Raw genomic sequence first — 18947 nt, 5'->3', positions numbered from 1 at the left:
ATTTAATGCAAACTTTATTAAATCTTACAAGTAAGGAATGAATAACTTTAAAAGTAAAAAGAAGTAATCTAGAAAATTCAAAACGAAAATATTATAATAGAGGTTAAGACTACAAAATTACAACCGAGTTAATAATTGCAAACTAAATCCACAAAGTATTTAATATTATTTATGTGAATTTAAAAAATAAAACTAAAGTAAACATTTAAACAATCAGGCGGATTGACAACAGAATGACGACAATGCAAATTTGAACAGAAGTTCCCTCTACTCCGGAAAAAATGGACACTATGATTCTGAAATTGATGTATTTTCACACCGCTATCTATGGGTTGACTTACTGCAACATAAAATGCTATAACAACAAAAATACGTACGGTTTTATAGCTTTTGATAGACTCAATCGATTTTGATGAAATAAAGACTTAACGGAATCTTGAAATGCATCTTATAAAAATTCAGTTATTTTAATTTGTAATTTTTAGCCGTTTCGAAGGTTAGTTCGAACAAACAAACAAACAGACGGACTGAAATTTAAAAAATGACTGTTTTGATTTCGAAATCTCGCAAATAGCCATATAAAACTTTAAAAGAGGCAGTTATTTTGAAATCACAGACAGACACTTTAATTTTATTTATTTGTATAGATATTGGGACTGTCATACCAAATATGATTGTGTTAATTTTTTTTTTTTAATTTACGAACCTTTTCCACAACTGGCAACATTAAATTAACTAATTTTAAGTTTAGACAGTTGTAGAATCGTTTCGTTTTACTTAATTTTTTAACTATCAGAGTCCTATAATTATTTTACAACATATTTCCTTACTTGAAATATGATATCGAAATTTTATCATGTGAGAAAAAAAAATCTCCTTATTTATCTTCAATAATAAAATATGAACACATACATCAAGTCACATGAAATATTGCACATAATAAATATTGATACCTACTTAATTTTTTTTCTTTAACACCGCATATCTTTAGTAATTAAATACCTAACTGTAAATGCCAAACCATTAATAAAAAAGGCTTACGAATATTCTTTAAAAATTCACAATCGAATGATTGATTGGTCGCACGGATTGAATGAAATGGGATGGAATGCCAGAATGATATTTAAAATGCCATTAAAAAGGTATTAGCATTGTATTCAACGCATCAATCAAAAATGTATATTTGTAAACTATAAGCATTGATAATAAAACAAAAAAAACACCTGCGCATAAATATCTGCGCTTTCAGGTGACAAATAAAAGTTAGTTCAAGCAGAAGTCAATTTCCCTAACATCCGTTCGGAAACGTCTAACTGCGAAATTAGTTTAGAAACTAATTACTTAGACCAGGCCGTTCTTTGAGCCAGTATCTAATTACGAATGTACGATTTAGTTTTACTGTAACTACCTCATGGAGCCACGTGTAATTATCTTTATTAATCTAATCTGACCTTTGCCTCAAATAGCTTCGGAGCCGACTACTACTGAATTCAACTTTTAACAATAAAAAATATATCAGGTGACTTTAATTATATTATTAATAATATTTACCATTATTGTTAGTTTTATGTCTGAATATTCTAAATAGTATACTAATTATTTATTTATTTTATGGACATAAATGGTGACTTAATTATAGGTAACAAAACTTTTATAGAGTGAACGACAACAACATGATTTAACTAAAAAAATGGAAAATAAAAATTGTCGAAATAAAACATGTGAAAAGCAAGAAATCAAAAAATAAAATGAAAAAAAAGTATAACAGTTGCTGTTATTATTATTTAAATAATAACTAAATTGTTTTAGCTTTACATACAGTGCCATCGGATTGGAGAGCATCTGTGTTTGCGGACAAACTTGTGCACTGTATTATGACTGTCTTGTTGGTCTAGTGGCAAATGTTCAAATCCTAGGGCGGGCTTATAAAAAGTTATTGAGTTTTTCTGTCGAAAATTCTCAGTAACAACTCGGAGTCTGGAAGTTGGAAGTGTGTACACTTCCGTGCCTCGGAAAGTATGTACGATCCTGCGCCTGAACTCTTTCCCGTCATGTCAAATTGCCGTCCCATAGGATTATGAGAGTTAGGGAATAGAGAGAGCAGCTGTGCACTATAATATCTCCTGCGCATTTGGCTTATCTTTTTTGAGATTGGCCGCCGTGGCCTAACATCGTCTTCATGTTGTTCTTAATGGTATTTTCTTCGATCACATAGATTTTACAAAAAATTGACATTTCTTTTAAATAGATATCGATAAGCACAAAATAATGACGACTCTATATTACTATCTTCTTTGTCTTCGCCTTTGTGTGCGGGAGCATTAGTTGTAATTTGTGTTATTTATGTTTATCCCGCGCAAAACAGATTTCCCTACGGTCGGAGGAGAAGATGAAATAAATTCTAGCGATAAACAATTCGGCTTAACCTTAAAAATGAAATTAAAAGATCGTTTTTATTTTTTATCATTATTTATCTATACTCATATTATAAAACTGAACAGTTTATGTGTGTTCTTAAACACGCTTGCGTCTACCGCAAACAAAACAAAATCTTTTTTATTATATTTATTGAACCTATTATTTGTTTTAATAAAAGTTTATCGAGTTTATAAAACAAAAGTATATTTATACTGTATCATTTACAACGGCAATTTATTGTTCAAATTTGCATCAATATTGAATATTTTGCAAGCCTAAAATAAAGGCAATTAACATGCTGAAATGCCTTTGTAGCACTATCTGAATATTGGAAAGACCCTTGTTGACATACGAGAATGAAATATTTATAATGCAGACACGCCATTGGGCGGCCATGCAGAATTTTAATTACAATTATTAAATTTTTTATTTACAGAACAAATGGTTAAAATTAATATTCTTTTACATTTATTGAGCAGTGAATTTATGTTATAAAAGATTATTTATAAATTTATAAGTAGGTTCATATGTATTTCAAGCTCAAAATATGTATATAATACCCGCATGGTTTTTGTATATCTTGTTATCTTAATTCTCAATATAATCTGGTACAGTAGTATTATGAAATATAATGACAATAATCATGTATATCGTCGAACATATGTATATCGTCATGTAAACATACGACTTACAAACAGTAGTTACAGCCTACTTGACCACTGCAAAGCAAAGACTTCGCTGGAAAAACGCATTACGCGTTTCTTCACAGTGAACAGTGGGAGGGTGTGTGGGACTCGCCGGTGTCCAAAGCGCCAAGTGCGCCCCAAACATCCAAATACGCACTAAAAAACCACCGTCTTAACGAAGAGCGCCACGGGGTCGCTTGCGCGTGCTACCGTGACGTTCTGAGGAATCCACGCACCACCCCCGTCTGCCACAATAACAGCATACAAGTAATATAACAAGTGTAGTACAACAGGATATTCTCCTGTACCTATTCTGGAACGTCTTCCATCTCATCATCTTTGCTGACATCTGAACTATCGATATTAATTAATAAATTACTCGGTCGCTGGAAAGTTTATTGCAAATTTCATATCGTGCAAACATAAATTTCAATATAATTGGAAAATTTGAGGATATTCAGGAATTTATTGAAATTCAAATATTGTATCGCAGTTAATTGCTGATTTGTAATTCAGATATTGAAATTCAATTTATTTACGAATGTTCATATCAGATTTAATATCAACAACGTTTTTAGTTCATAGAGGTATGTGGTTCATAATAATAGTTATTCGACTTTCCTGATGAGAAATCTCTTTTAAAACTTACAATTAGGAATTTGAAAATGTTTCAGTAGCTACTCACCCTTCAAACCAAAACACAACAATACCAAGTACTGTTGTTTTGCGTTAGAATTTCTGATGAACTCCTGTCTTCGATGTCTGTACGATCTGTCACTTTTTTATAGTATTAGGTAGGCAGACTGAAAAATGCACACCTGAGGGTAAGTTATTATCACCGCCCACAGACATTGACTTTATAAGGAATATTAACCATATCTACATATTAGCCACTGCTATATATGATGAGTGGGTGTTACCTACCCAGTTTGGCTTGCACAAAGCCACGTGTACATTTACCTCCAAGTAAATTGATGAATATTGGACTTTATGCTTACGGGAATATGTTTTTGACCACATACTTAGAACTTTGAAATTGAAATTCAGTCGATCCGGGGTTACTGTTATTATTAAGTATATTAAAAGACTATAGATCATAGAGAGAGAGAGAGAGCGTTCTTCCTGACTGGCCCAAAAAGCTAGTCTGGGTATGGGCCTCGGGATTGCCCCCTTTACCCGGGCTGTTCCTCACCGGCAAGTCATACTTGCCGTGTCGTTTTATTTTTGGCTCGAAGGGCCTGAGTCTCAATGACCCAGTGGTTGTTGTATACCATAGAACGTCCCAAGTAATTTGGCTTTGATAACTCCACAAACCACATAGCTCGTCTAGGTAGGTACCTCATCAGATATTCTACCGCAAAACAGCAGTTCTTGGTATTGTTGTGTTCCGGTTTGAAGGGTGAGTGAGCCAGTGTAATTACAGGCACAAGGGACATAACATCTTAGTTCCCAAGGTTGGTGGCGCATTGGTGATGTAAGCGATGGTTAACATTTCTTACAATGCCAATATCTATAGGCGTTGGTGACCACTTACCATCAGGCGCATATGCTCGTCCGCCTTCCTATTCTATAAAAAAAAAGTTAAATATATATATATATATTATTCTCGTGCAAACTGATGTGTTAAACAAACGGTTTTGGAAAAATGTTAAAAAATTAGATTGTAAAGTCCGTCTATAACACAGTGACGGTCAGTAAACGACTCACAACTCGCTCCTCGTTCGTGCAATATTATATACGAAAATCAGTGAGAAACGTTACTGCAGGTTTTACTCTTAAAGAGAAACGAAAGCTTACATGGAATCCACATTTCACGGTACGTGACTGTCGTATGAAATGTTTTTCGCAGACTTAAAAAGGGTTTTTTAAAATTTTATTTTTAAAATCCTAGTTAGAAATGTTAGAATGCTTTTTTTTTTTATTTCTTAGTCAAAAAATAGTTGAAAGTATTGTGAAGACTCATCAGTTTGAACTGCATACTGGTTGGCTAGCGTGATAGTCATAAATTCGATTCTAACGTCTTCAGTTATTTAGCGATTCTCAATTATTATAATGTTATCGAAGCTGCGGTTAAAGCGCTAATGCTTATATATTACAATTAAAACTCTTGTGACATATATCACATATATTTATATAATAATATTCATCAATTTATAACAAAATCAGAATTTGTTTTTTTAACTTTGGAAACATAAGTTCTCCTGTATTTTTTACTCTGACGAAAGTACATAAAAACAATAAAAAAATGAAACATTTCTACCGCGTCTGCAAATGAAAAATGCTTTTTTTTTATTTGATTTGTAACATTTTTCGCGAGTAAAATGTTTGGATTGAAATGAATGGAGTTTTACTTGTATATTTTAAAGCATCGAGAACCTTTTTTGTTTTATTTATGCTAGATTGTTTGGCTTTGAAAGGCTATCATAATATGCAAGTGTAACAAAATAAAAACAATTGTCGAATTTTACTTATAATATTAAGTAAGTAAGTACGTACTTTCTAAGTAAGCTATAATTCGTAATTCGTGATAATTGCCTCGTTGGTCCTTGGCCACTGGCCTCGAGCATCGATGCATACTCGTATATTAAAGTGATGCTGCAGCCCATTCAAATCGTGTCAGCGAAGGACATCGCATAACCTGCTTCCCCCCAGGACCAGCTGTATCTTTCGAAGAATTCCTCGGCTTCATAAAAAATTGGATTACCTTATAAAGTAAGCATATCCCGAGATCCAGAGTCCAGCCCAGGCTTAATTCCCGTTCAGCATAAACTTATTGGATATTCCGTTATTCATGAAATAGTAGAAGCAACCCGGTATTGGGGCAGATCAACCTTCAACCTTGCACATCATATAAACATGTTTTTTTTTAATTCAGTCCATAACGAGATATTGATTGATTTTGACGAGAATAATGTGAAGATAAAAAAATCTAATTAATAAGATTATTATATTTAGTCATCATTCGTTAATAGGTGACACAAAATAGTATATTTGAGTTTCTATATTTAAATAAAAGTAAGTAAGTACCAACCTTTTCGTTACCGAGTAACTGATTTGGCACGGTGGTCTTTATTTCATATTTAACGCATCTGCAGAGCTGTTCTGTAAGAACTCACTTCATTACTCACCTGTGAAATGGTAACATGCTGTATAAATGTTGATATACTATTTTGATGCCGGTATATATCACTCACAAATCACTTTCTGACATTTCACGAGCGTTATCTGCGGTGTGTTTCGTTTTACGGAATAGCGCTACTGGTACTTTAATAATTTTAAAGCTATTTCCTATTTAGCTTTATTGAAATTCATGACAATTTCATCGGTACAAAATACCGAAGCTTCTAGGATGATTAAGAAAGAACGGCACGTCCCCCGCGCTAAACTTAGTTCATTATAAACGTTAACACTTATTACCTTTTACTGTTTAAAATAATTAAATACATAACATATTCTTAACAAAATTTAACAAAATTACTAATAATATCTACTAAAAATACTTTTAATATCATAAAGAGAATGATACTTTAAAGTGTTCGTTTCTTTTAATTCTACAAAAAAATAAATATATATATATATATGTTTATAACATGGTTGGCGTTATAACTTTTGATCCACACATCAAACGAACACTGATGAAATTGTATCAAATAAACGAGAACTTCTTATGTAAGATTTGTACATTTAATAAAAGCCTGATACGTAATGTACTTATCTTATATAAAAAATGAAAATTATGATATATAAAAAAATTGTGAAACGTGAAACTTCGAAATTGAGGCATCAATAGCCATATTGACATGATAGAAAACGGATTAGTAAATATGGAGCAAATTAATAAATACACTTTTGTTAATAATACATATATTATTATAGGAATATATAGTGATGAAATATATATTACATTTGCTATGAACACGCAAGGGAGTAGCGGAGCGCGGAGCGCAATTACGGCATAAGAAAGCGTCATACCTTTTGCCGTCCCAGCATACAAGTCGGACCTACCCCCAAGGAGCGCCAGCAGATTTCATACAAAAAACAATAACTTTGCTTCAATTTATTTGTTACATAATGAGGAATAAGTGGAAAGTAAAGTGGAAAGTAGTTGATATTTCCCACATTAGTCAATGGGCGGTGGTGACCACTTAACTTATGGAGGCCTATGTAATAAAAAAAATATCAAGAATTGTAATGGCGTCATTATTCTTCATTTTTAATATTTTATTTATAATTATGATATTTTAGAAATCCTTCTGAAATCAAATGTAATAAACAAATTAAATTATAAAGTAACACGTCTGATGTAACATCAAATGCACCGCAATCCATGTGTAAGCTTAATTCCAAATTTCATTCAAATCCGTCAGTCGTTTATGCGTGATTGAGTAACAGACATACACACATTCACATTTATAATATTACTAGGATGTGTAATCTCTCTCTTGACTTAATCGCTCTCTAGTAAATCACAAAGTAATTTGATTAAATTGAAAAGACCTATTTGCTTGCCGTGCTTGACGGCGAAGGAAAACATCGTGAGGAAACCTGCATATGTCAAATTTTACTGAAATTTTGCCACATGTACACATGTGGCAGAACCAACCCGCATTATAGCAGCGTGATGGAATAAGCTCCAAACCTTCTCCTCAAAAAGGGAGAGGAGGTCTTAGCCCAGCAGTGGGACATTCACAGGCTGTTACTGTATTGTACTGTAATTACTTATTTAGGTCATTACTACTAGCAAAACTATTCGACAAACAAACATTTTCAAATTATGTTTGACTACTTATCTTGCATTATTATCGTGTAACTACATAGTTACACGATAATAATGCAAGAGTTACAGTTTGTCTATGTAGACAAACTTCTTTTGACTATGTATTATAGCTTTAAAACGCTATTTGCTGTGTTTACGGACTTAAACATGAACGCAACAAGAACATGAAGAGACTGAACAGGGCTTTATTAAAATGTATACAATATTATGATTTATAGATATATACTCCCTGGCTTGAAATTCAGTTGAAGTCTTAACCCATGTACTAAAGAGTAAAGTTAAATAGAAGCTCGTAAAATATACTTAATTTGAGTAAGCAAACACTGTTGTTTATTTAAAGCTACGACTGCTTTTGAACGTATATTCCTTTGAGAAGTACATAAAAAAAATGCATTACTTACATACTATAATAATTGATCGTCCCGGCTTCGGACTCGTAGATAAGAAGAAAAATGTATTTTAGATGGGATTTGCGTAAAATCCGTTCTTAGTGAGCGTCTTAGTGGGAAGGAGAAACTGTGACAAATTTCAAGTCAATTGGGCGGATGGAACGGATGGAACGGAAAAACAAATCAATTCAGACACTCCTTATATTACTTAACGGTAGCTTCTCGTAGAAATTTAAGTACACGCTTAGATATTTTTATAGACTAGACATTAAGTAAGAGGAAAACGTATTTATGTGTTTATTTTTAGGAACATTTAAGTTATATTAAAAAAAACCACTAAGATAAATTTGCAGATTTATTTTATAAGTGTCAACTTATGTGTTTCTATCATACATATGTATTTGATACAATTAAGTTTTATAACTATTAAACCTCCACAGACGTATTATCGTAGTGTTGCGATTCATATTTCAATTAAATGGTACATCATATAAGCTATCAATATTTAAATATAAACCTTAGATATATGTGGTAATAATTGATATTATTCTTAAAATGTTTATGTACTTAGACTATATTAATGATATACAAGTATGTATATTAGTTGAAGTCACAGTAAATATTCCTCTTCCAGTAAATTCATCCAAAAAAGTAATACAGTTTCTATGTAGGAAGCATTACCGGAAAGTATAATATTATAAGAAATAAATTATGAAAATATCCAAAGTATACTAATATACGATATTTTTCCTTAAGAGTTATTTTAAGGTGAGCGCAGCATATTTGAATGGCCAGGAGTTGGAGATTGTAATGCTTATTAATTTACATTATACAATCCTTAAAAACAACGCTGAAAAATGACTGCTTCTCATAAAACAGAGTGACCTCTTTATTAAATAGCATTATTCTTGCGGTACGGTACATTATGCTAATTACGAAACTGAGGCGGAGATGAAATTAAAATACAATTTTGTAATTAACTTTCAGCTTCAGAAATGTTGGTCTAAGTCGGTTTTAGTAATTTCGCTTTAATCTGAACGCCCATTGGTCGCTTATTACATCATCGGCTGCCACTGACCAATGAACTTTCAGGTTAAAACTAAATTAGTTGATTCGACTTTAACCAGCGATTCAGAAACTGGAGGTAAGCCAAATAATTTCATACATTCATGGCCCAGTTGCATCAACTTGAAAAACATGAAGCTTAAAGATCATGGTTTCAAAGATGGCTGTTCTATTTTGTAGTTAATAGTCTTATAAATGCATTTACACTCGTTTTGGTCGAAACGAATTCGTATAAATTACTTCTTCGTAATGAATGCTATATTACTTTTGTGATAAGGCCGTCTTTTCGTGCAATTTTATTATCTATTTGTAATTGAGTACAATAGTTTTTATCTATATAATACTTAGATTGAAACATGATTAATAATTATGATTATCTTGGTGTAGTTGTTTTAATAAATTGAGCTGATTTGTTCCCATCTTCATTACATATACCACTAGTCAATACTACACAGAAGTACTATTCAATGAGAAGCTATTTATATATATTATATTATATGATTTACATTAAGTTGTTTTTAATTGATTAATATTTTCATAAAATTTTATATAATTAATATTACTATTTATATTAAAATATGTATTTTATTTTATATTTTCAACAAATAGTACTTTCAGCACTGTGATGTAGTTGCGACATTTTTAATTTTCTCTGTCCAAAGAACAATTGGGATTTAAATGAAAGACTTGGACATCGTTTTTTGTTGTCATTTTTGTTATTTTATGTGTTTCTTATTTAAAACTTCAATTTATATAAAATATAATAAATAAAGCGAGTTTTTAACTCGCTTTGTTGATGTTACATAATATAACATCATTGGATATTGCCTTAAGATTGAAGATCAGCCAATCAGTCAGGTCAGTGTGTGATATGCCATCGATCTTCAATTCAGAGTTGTTGTAGCAGGTACGGATGTAAAATAGTGGTTAAACTTCTTTTTTGTCTTCCTGATGCTGTTTTTCCGGGAATCTTGCCCTCCTCAATCAACCCTGGAAACTCGTAGGTTTAAGGATTCTTCTTGAAGGCGATTGAATAATGTAACAGTTGTCTGTGTTTTTGACATTGAGTATCGGTCAAGTATTTTATCTTCCAAATTTTTTTTTTGTTTATATTATTTGTTTGGTTACAAGCAGAAAAGTCCGGTACAGTAAAATACTATACTATAACTATACTAATTAATGCAGATACGTAATGAAACTCACTTTTGAATAAAAGGCTATTGAGGCTACACATTATTAAAATATTTAAGTAAAATAGTAACAAAAGTAGTAACCATATTTAAATATTCATATTTCACTAGTGGTAGGGCTTTGTGCAAGCTCGTCTGGGTAGGTACCACCCACTCATTAGATATTCTACCGCAAAACAGCAGTACTTGATATTGTTGTGTTCCGGTTTGAAGGGTGAGTGAGCCAGTGTAATTACAGGTACAAGGGACATAAAATCTTAGTTCCCAAGGTTGGTGGCGCATTGGATATGTATGCGATGGTTGACATTTCTTACAATGCCAATGTCTAAGGGCGTTGGTGACCACTTACCATCAGGTGGTCCATATGCTCGTCCGTCTTCCTAATCTATATATATATATATATATGTATATATATATCATAGTAATTTTCAATCATAGTAATTGAAAGCGCCGCACAATTTTACAAGTTTTATTTAACTTCACCTGTTAGTATACGTAGTTAGGTTTAGACCAACTCCACCCAATCAATCGAACTTAAATTTGCATAAACTTGGTTGGTGAATATGAGAGCCCATGAAGTGTATTAATATAAGATTATAACAAGAAATTATGTTATGTAATAATGACTTAAAACTACATTCGTTTTTAAGCATCTTATTTTTCGAATAGTGAATTTAATATATTTTGTTAACCCCGAAATAAGTTTTGGCTTCAACCGCCACGACACATACCATAGTATGTAATGTATGTAATCAATTCTTTTGGCCAATCTTTTTCTGTTTCCGATGGACTTGTTAAAAGGACTACTTATGTAAACGATGATATGCTAGTTATATTGCAGGTGTTAAATTATTATTCGACTTTTGTTAGTGATGCTGTCTTCCTGACAGATTTCGGCCACGGCGGCAAATCTCAAGAGAGATTAGCCATTTGCGCATGACATTTTATAGTACGCAAATATGTGCACAAAAAACAGGTGCACTGTTTATACTGTTATTACGACCGGAAAGAGTTCAGGCGCACGACCACAGGCTTAACGTGCTTTCCAAGGTACGGAATTGCACACACTTACAGCTTCCATAATCCGGGCTGCTACTAAGATTTTTTTCGACAGGAAATCCGAATTACTTTTCATCAACCCCACATAGAACTAAGGGAATTGAGGTCTGCGGCCAACATAGCCACTAGACAAACAAACTTAGCTTCAACCTATACTCGTACGTGACCTCTCCTTTGTTTTATTTGTTTATTACATAAAAATTCTGTCGCATTTCCAAATTAGATCTACTAAACAACATTCTATGAGATGTAAGCTGTTACACATCGGTGTTTCTAATTTCTTATTATGATCGAATATTGTTTACTATCATTCGTTATTTATAATCTGTGTTTACCATTTATAATCTGTGGTGGTTGACGAATTAATATTTTAATGGCATGCCCGGTGTTAATATATAATGACCTTAGGCGTCGGATATATTCTGGATGGATTATCCAAATATGGTTTTTTACTGAATTAAATTATCTTTCTCTTTGTCTTCTTGTTAATTATTCATGAAGATTTTTGAGATAAACGTAAAAATGGCTGAATAATATTACGTACTAGCCATTTCATTTAACAATGATGTACTTGGAAAAAAGAAAAACTTTAACATCTTTGATTTATGAGCTATATTTGTTTTTTCTTTGGTTTGTGTAATTTAATTAATATTAATCACTAAAATATGAGAGAGGACACTGATTTAATACAGGTCTTTGAGCCTAGCTCAGAAAACAAGGACTTCATTGTAATTTGCTACTTTTTATGTAAATAAAGATTATTATTATATTAATGGGTATAGCAAGAAACTGATCGTTTTTTGCATACTCCCGTTTAAATAATTTTTCACGAAAAACATTCCTCACGTCGCCAAAGCGCCACCAAAACTGGGAACGAAGGTGTAGGACGTTGTGCAAGCGTGTCGGGGTAGGTACCAACTACTCTTCACACAACACACACAGTATATACAACCGAAAAATAGCAACACTTAGTATTGTGTTCCGGTTTGAAGAGTGAGTGAGCTAGTTATTACAGTCATAAAGGACATAACATCTTCGTTCCTAAGGTCCTTGGCGCATTTACATGTAAATAAATATTTCTTGCAGCGCCAATATCTATAAGTAACAGCCTGTAAATGTCCCACTGCTGGGCTAAGGCCTCCTCTCCCTTTTTGAGGAGAAGGTTTGGAGCTTATTCCACCACGCTGCTCCAATGCGGGTTGGTGGAATACACATGTGGCATAGTTTCAATGAAATTAGACACATGCAGGTTTCCTCACGATGTTTTCCTTCACCGAAAAGCACGAGATGAATTATAAACAGAAATTAAGCACATGAAAATTCAGAGGTGCTTGCCCGGGTTTGAACCCCCGTTCATCGGTTAAGATTCACGCGTTCTTACCACTGGGCCATCTCGACTTTTTTATAGGCAATTTTTATAGACAATATCTATAGGCAATAGTGATTTACTATGAGCTGGCATCTTTCCATTCCGCCTTCCTATTTTATAAAAATTAAATAAAAATAATAATAATATATTTATGTACACTGTTCGTAAACAATATATCAACACATAAAAGATCGAGTGAATATTTATAATCTGTATTTATTATTTCCATACAGCATTAACAAAACGTACACTGTGTTGCAGTGTACGTTTTCAGGACGACTATATGTAACGAGAGTTAACATTGATTTTTACACTTTCAAACAAAAGTTAACCTCGCTGCTGTAACAATAAGGTGCATTTTCATACTCATACTCTGAAATGTGATTGTGATTTCCCATAACTCTTCACGTTCATGATGTCCTAGTAGCCTGTGTTTTGGTTTAAGCGTGACAGCATAACCTGTAGGTTACTTGTTGAAAGGAACATTCAACAAGTAACCTTCAGCCGTTCGGGTCTTTACTCACTTCATTACTCGCCCGTGAAATGTTGACAACCGACTTATGGTGAAATACTATTTTGATACGCGTATTCCTAAAATGTTATAGTTATTACGGTCAATGTCGCATATCACTTTCTGACATATCACGACCGATTTCTGCGTTAAGTTTCGAGTTTGCTCTTACAAAATAGCACTTCAGGTTTTTATGACGTGATATAGTGATATAACGGCGACATACGAGTTTAAAAAGGTCGAGTAAAGTACGAGTAATCTTGTAAAATAACGATTCAAAAGTTATCTTACTACATTTTGAATTAAGTATATTTTGATTTCAGAGATTTGATAATATAATAAAGTTATGTATAAGCTGTTTGATTACCAAATAAATAAATAAATGCTAGTTTTATGTACTTTTTTATATTATGCCTAAAGCTGGAAGAGCTTATACATTGGTTGAGCGCGCTAATCAGGAGCTACCGGTTTGATTAAAACAATTCTTTTTGCGGTAGATAATCCGTTAATCGAAAACGATTATAAGCTACCAGTGTCCGGTACCAGTGTCCGGTACAGTAAAATACTACAACTATACTAATTAATGCAGATACGTAATGAAACTCACTTTTGAATACGAAGTAATATAAAAGGCTATTGAGGCTACACATTATTAAAATATTTAAGTAAAATAGTAGCAAAAGTAGTAACCATATTTAAATATTCATATTTCACTGGTGGTAGGGCTTTGTGCAAGCTCGTCTGTGTAGGTACCACCCACTCATCAGATATTCTACAGCAAAACAGCAGTGTATGGTATTGTTGTGTTCCGGCTTAAAGAGTGAGCGAGCCAGTGTAATTACAGGCACAAGGGACATAACATCTTAGTTCCCAAGGTTAGTGGCGCATTGGCGATGTTAACATTTCTTACAATGCCAATGTCTATGGGCGTTAGTGACCACTTACCATCAGGTTCACTTTTACCGGTCATGTTTTTTTTATATCTGGTCCAATACGAATATCAAAGTGTAAACGGCAATTTTTACAACATGAAACGTTTAAAAAAATAATTTATACATTTTCTTAAGAATGAAGAATATTTTGTGTCAATTTAACTAAATTTTAATTTGCGTCAATTTTCATTTTAAATTTAATTATACCGCAGTGTCTACATAATAAACTCCTTGCTTGGCTATATATTTTTCATAACGGCAAGGTTGCCACAGATCCAAGATTTAATGAAGACAGGGAAGAAGATTAACAATACATGGAACTACTTGCGATATATTTTTTTAAAGATGAAAATAATTACTGTGTATTATCTACAAAAGATAGATATGTTCCATAGACATTTTAGATACCTGTAAATTTCTCATACAAAGTAATTTTGTATCTGCTTGAGGCAGTTATTAGTTATCTTTTTCTAAAAGATAAATTATTCAGTCATTATGTATATTATACTTTATTATAAATCAAGAATTTTTAATAGTTTAATTGAGTTTTGCATGACCTTTGTCTGTAGTTAAATTATTATTTTTTATCTTTTTCCGTGGGCCCTTATAACACCATTAAGTTAAAATATCAAGTAACAGTAACAAATACAAACAATAACGGTGTGATGGAAGGTAATATTGATTTAACTGTTCAAAGCGGTTTGAACTCTGTTGCTTAAAAAATAAAGCACATTAAATTCTTGTAGCATTGACAGCATGGAAAGGGAGGTTCTCATATCTCTCATTCGTTCATGGTCTCCTGGTACCCAATGTTTTGGTTTAAACGTGACTTCGAAACGTTGTCGCTTAAATTAGAGGGAGCTGCTCCCTGTTTGTTTGTTACACACGTTTATTAAATTTCACATGAAATAAATACAAATTATTTATTATAAAATAACGTATAACTAAAGACATTGAGTTAAGAAAGAATAAGGGCGGGATATTGAATCGATTTTAGTTGCTTTGTTGATTCAATGAACTTTCTATTTAGCAGATACGCCATAATTATTTGCATTCATGACGTCATTAAATTATTTAGAAATCAAAATTAATTAGAAATCAAAATTTGCATTTTGACATTTTGCAACGTGGTTGGTAGATAGATACTTTGCCTTTCACGCCGCAGGTCGTGGGATCGATTCCCACCCAGGACAGAGATTTGTGTGTATGAACGTGTCTGTTTGTCCTGAGTCTGGGTGTAATTATCTATAATAGTATGTATTTACCAAAGAAAAGTGGTATATGTAGTATATCAATTGTCTGGTTTCTATAGTACAAGCTTTTCTTAGGTTGGGATCAAATGGCCGTGTGGGAATAAATCCCCAGGATATTATTATTAACTATTTTATTTAAATAAAAATAACAATAAAATAATATGAATAAATATAATATTAATTACTTACGAATCCTGTAAGATTACTCAGTTAAATCGCAATTATGATTCACTGGGCGAAACGCGAATAAGCACTCTTGTCTCAGTAGAGGTGAAGACGGCACTAATTGCAGTTTTACAAAATCAACGTATTTTTATTGCTATTTTTGCAAATATTCCAAATAATTTCCAACTTAACGAGGAGCACCACGGAATCGCTTGCGCATGCTACCGTGACGATCTGACGGCTGGCCCGCATATGTGGGCCTCCATTCTAAGCATTGATTAGCTTAACATCATGATATTCTGTTTAGTTAACCATCGATTTCTCTCTTTCTGTCATTATTGATTTGACATTCGTAAGAAGAAGACAGCATTGTTTAACTGATCACGTAAGTAAAAGTTATTGTGCCAGTAATAGAAAATCTTATTTGTAATACAAATAGTAATTATCTAATATCAGGCCGACGGAACTGGCTAAGCCAATTATAGGTTTAGGATTAATAGACATCGTTTGAACGATCATCATGAAATTTTACATAATTTTTGTTAGTTTCTTTTTATCAAGAAGAGTTTATATTACACACCTCTAATTACTCGCAGCTACATATCGTTGCAATACATGAACTTATATATGCAGGACAACAGCTGGCGTTTTCCTAGTCTTATATATTTAGTTCAAAGAATCTTTATTCTCAAAAAAGATAAATAGTTATAATATCCAAGTAAAAAAAAAGAAATATAAACATAGATAATTTACATTTATTAGAATAGTCTTATATGTAAGCAAATAATCTGATGAGTATTTTTGACACTGAGATTTCATCTTCCTTCAATTAAATTTTCATTTTATGAAAATTTAATTTCAAAAATTTTAAAGAAATAAAGACAATAAAATAATCACAATAATATTATTGATAAATTTATAAATTTAATGTTTGTTTACGTTGTTTTATATTTATAATATCTTTCCTTTTGTGTTCTTTTAATTTATCAATATAATATAGTTATTTACTGTAAGCGGCATCGCCACTCTAATTATATGTAAATAAAATAAATAAATAATATTCTCTTTATGATATTACATTCCATTCAGACTTGTGTTTTCAATTACCGAAGTTGAAACAAAATAGTCTTCCAAAACATTAGAACTTTAGCTAACAGGAAGTCAATTAGACGGGATCGCTACGTAATTAAACTCGTTACCTCAACATACGAAACTCGATTCACCGTTCCTATTCACGCTAATTGATCAAAGTTGTGCATAATTCACTTGTTAACTTAAATACTCTGAATAATACTCCTAAGAGCATTGAATATGTTTCGTTTTCAACTTTGAAAATAATTATATCAATATTCCATTTTAACATAATGTATATGTAGGAATACAAAATAAAATAAGAAAATATGTACCTAGTTATTATAAAAATAAACAAACTAAATATGTCACTGTCTAAATATATTATGCTTTCGTCCAGCAGTGGACGGCGAAAGATATAAAAAAAATGGTCATGGGTCAAGGCCTCTCATCTTTAGGACGCTTGGATTAAATTTATAACACAATACAAATTTGAATTAATTTTTCCAATAGGTATTTAATTATTACATTTAACAAATCGTCCACTCGTTCGGAAAATTTAGTACTAAAAAGAACCGATGAAAGAAAATTCATTCACTAGTTTTCCATAGAAAGTAGTTCGAGTTTTATTTAATAACGGAATTATATTCTCTGACTTCGTATTCTTTGATCGAAGACTTTTGTATTATTTTATTTAAAATAAATTGAAATATCTTCGTCATAATTAAAAAAAAGTTACACATACTCTTGTACTCAAATCTTCATTTTCAAATACAATAGTGCACCTATGTTATGTCCTGGGCAATTGGCTATCCCATCAAGAATGGAGGGGGAGTGGCATCATATATTTTTAAATAGAATAAAACCCACCTATTAATATTAATACCTAACTAAATTTAACTTGAAAAATATTTAGATGTATCTTTTATATTCGCGTGGGGTAAAATTATATTACATTGTCTCCAAGGTTTTAACATGAGACGTTATTTCTCGCACGACTCCCTTGAGTATAATACGCGCCACTTTAACACAAGAATTGGATGATTCTAGAAAATGTAAAGTAAAATGTAAAATATATGTCAGTCAGACAGGCTGAGGATATTATTTATTTTTTTGAAAAGTACAATAAGTATATAATATTTAAAAATAAATAGAAACTATGAGAGCGCGAAAGTTAATTGTTATGCGTTGGTTTTTTATTTATTTATATTTATTTATTATGTTAGAAAAAATGTGACAACACTGATAAAATATTTTCGGAGTCATTTAAACCTACAAACATTTCGCTACGGTGATAAAACCTTGTGTAAGCGAAAACTAAAAAAAACTTCCCTTTACTCTAACTACTACTCTCTAATGAGGAAATCGCCGTCCATAGACCTTTTAATTTCTTTAATTCTTCTTAAAAGCAACTGTTGGTACCAATTTTAAAAAGGCTTGAATTATTTGCTGTCTCTTTGTATCTTTTTGGCTATTTTGATTTGACTTAATTGTGATATATTGTTATAAATTACTTGATTTCACCTCACTTATTCTTTAAATGCAAAATAAACAGTATTATCGCAATTATTATTATCAACATATAATTTAATCTGCACTCAGATAGATTTTATAAATAAAAACGTGATACAGAAAATGTTCGACGGTACTTATATTTCAATCTTGGCTTGGTCTTGGGCTTTCGGAGAACTCGATTTAAATGATACATAAAACAATGGATTTCGTTAGAAATGCATGAACGTGTGCTGTAGATTTTGAAATACACTAGGGTGGAAGTATTTCAGAATCTAACAGAATTTATAATCCTAATACACAAAAATAAAAAATGCTAAGGATAAGTTTATCCCAAATTTGTCTCATTTGAGAAGCGCGTTTTTGTTCAACGTTTAGTGAAACAAGTAAGCTTTCACCAACCAAAGTCTAATCTATTATATGAAAATAGAACCATTACAGTCGATTTAAAAAGGGAGAAGATATCGCTGAATAGATACACAACAAGTGACAAATGTCCGGTCCACAGTCCGGTCGCTGATTGAATGCATTCCTGACAGTCCGTGATCGA

At 32.0% G+C, this 18947-nt stretch overlaps 1 protein-coding gene across 2 annotated transcripts in view; it reads left to right on the top strand.

Moving 5' to 3' along the window:
• The window catches only part of LOC126777452 (uncharacterized), a 39042-nt gene that overhangs the window by 2432 nt on the left and 17663 nt on the right, over positions 1-18947 (top strand). The window contains exon 3 of one of the 2 annotated variants that reach the window (XM_050500463.1): positions 218-816. The exons of the other annotated variant lie outside the window; for it this stretch is intronic. The gene's annotated coding sequence lies outside the window, so the exon portion shown is untranslated. Of the gene's footprint in view, positions 1-217; positions 817-18947 lie in introns of those variants that run through there. 2 annotated transcript variants of the gene reach the window in all.

This window comes from Nymphalis io, chromosome 2 (genome assembly GCF_905147045.1).
Source record: "Nymphalis io chromosome 2, ilAglIoxx1.1, whole genome shotgun sequence".
NCBI lineage: Eukaryota > Metazoa > Arthropoda > Insecta > Lepidoptera > Nymphalidae > Nymphalis > Nymphalis io.
This window is presented reverse-complemented; position numbering and strand designations above follow the sequence as displayed.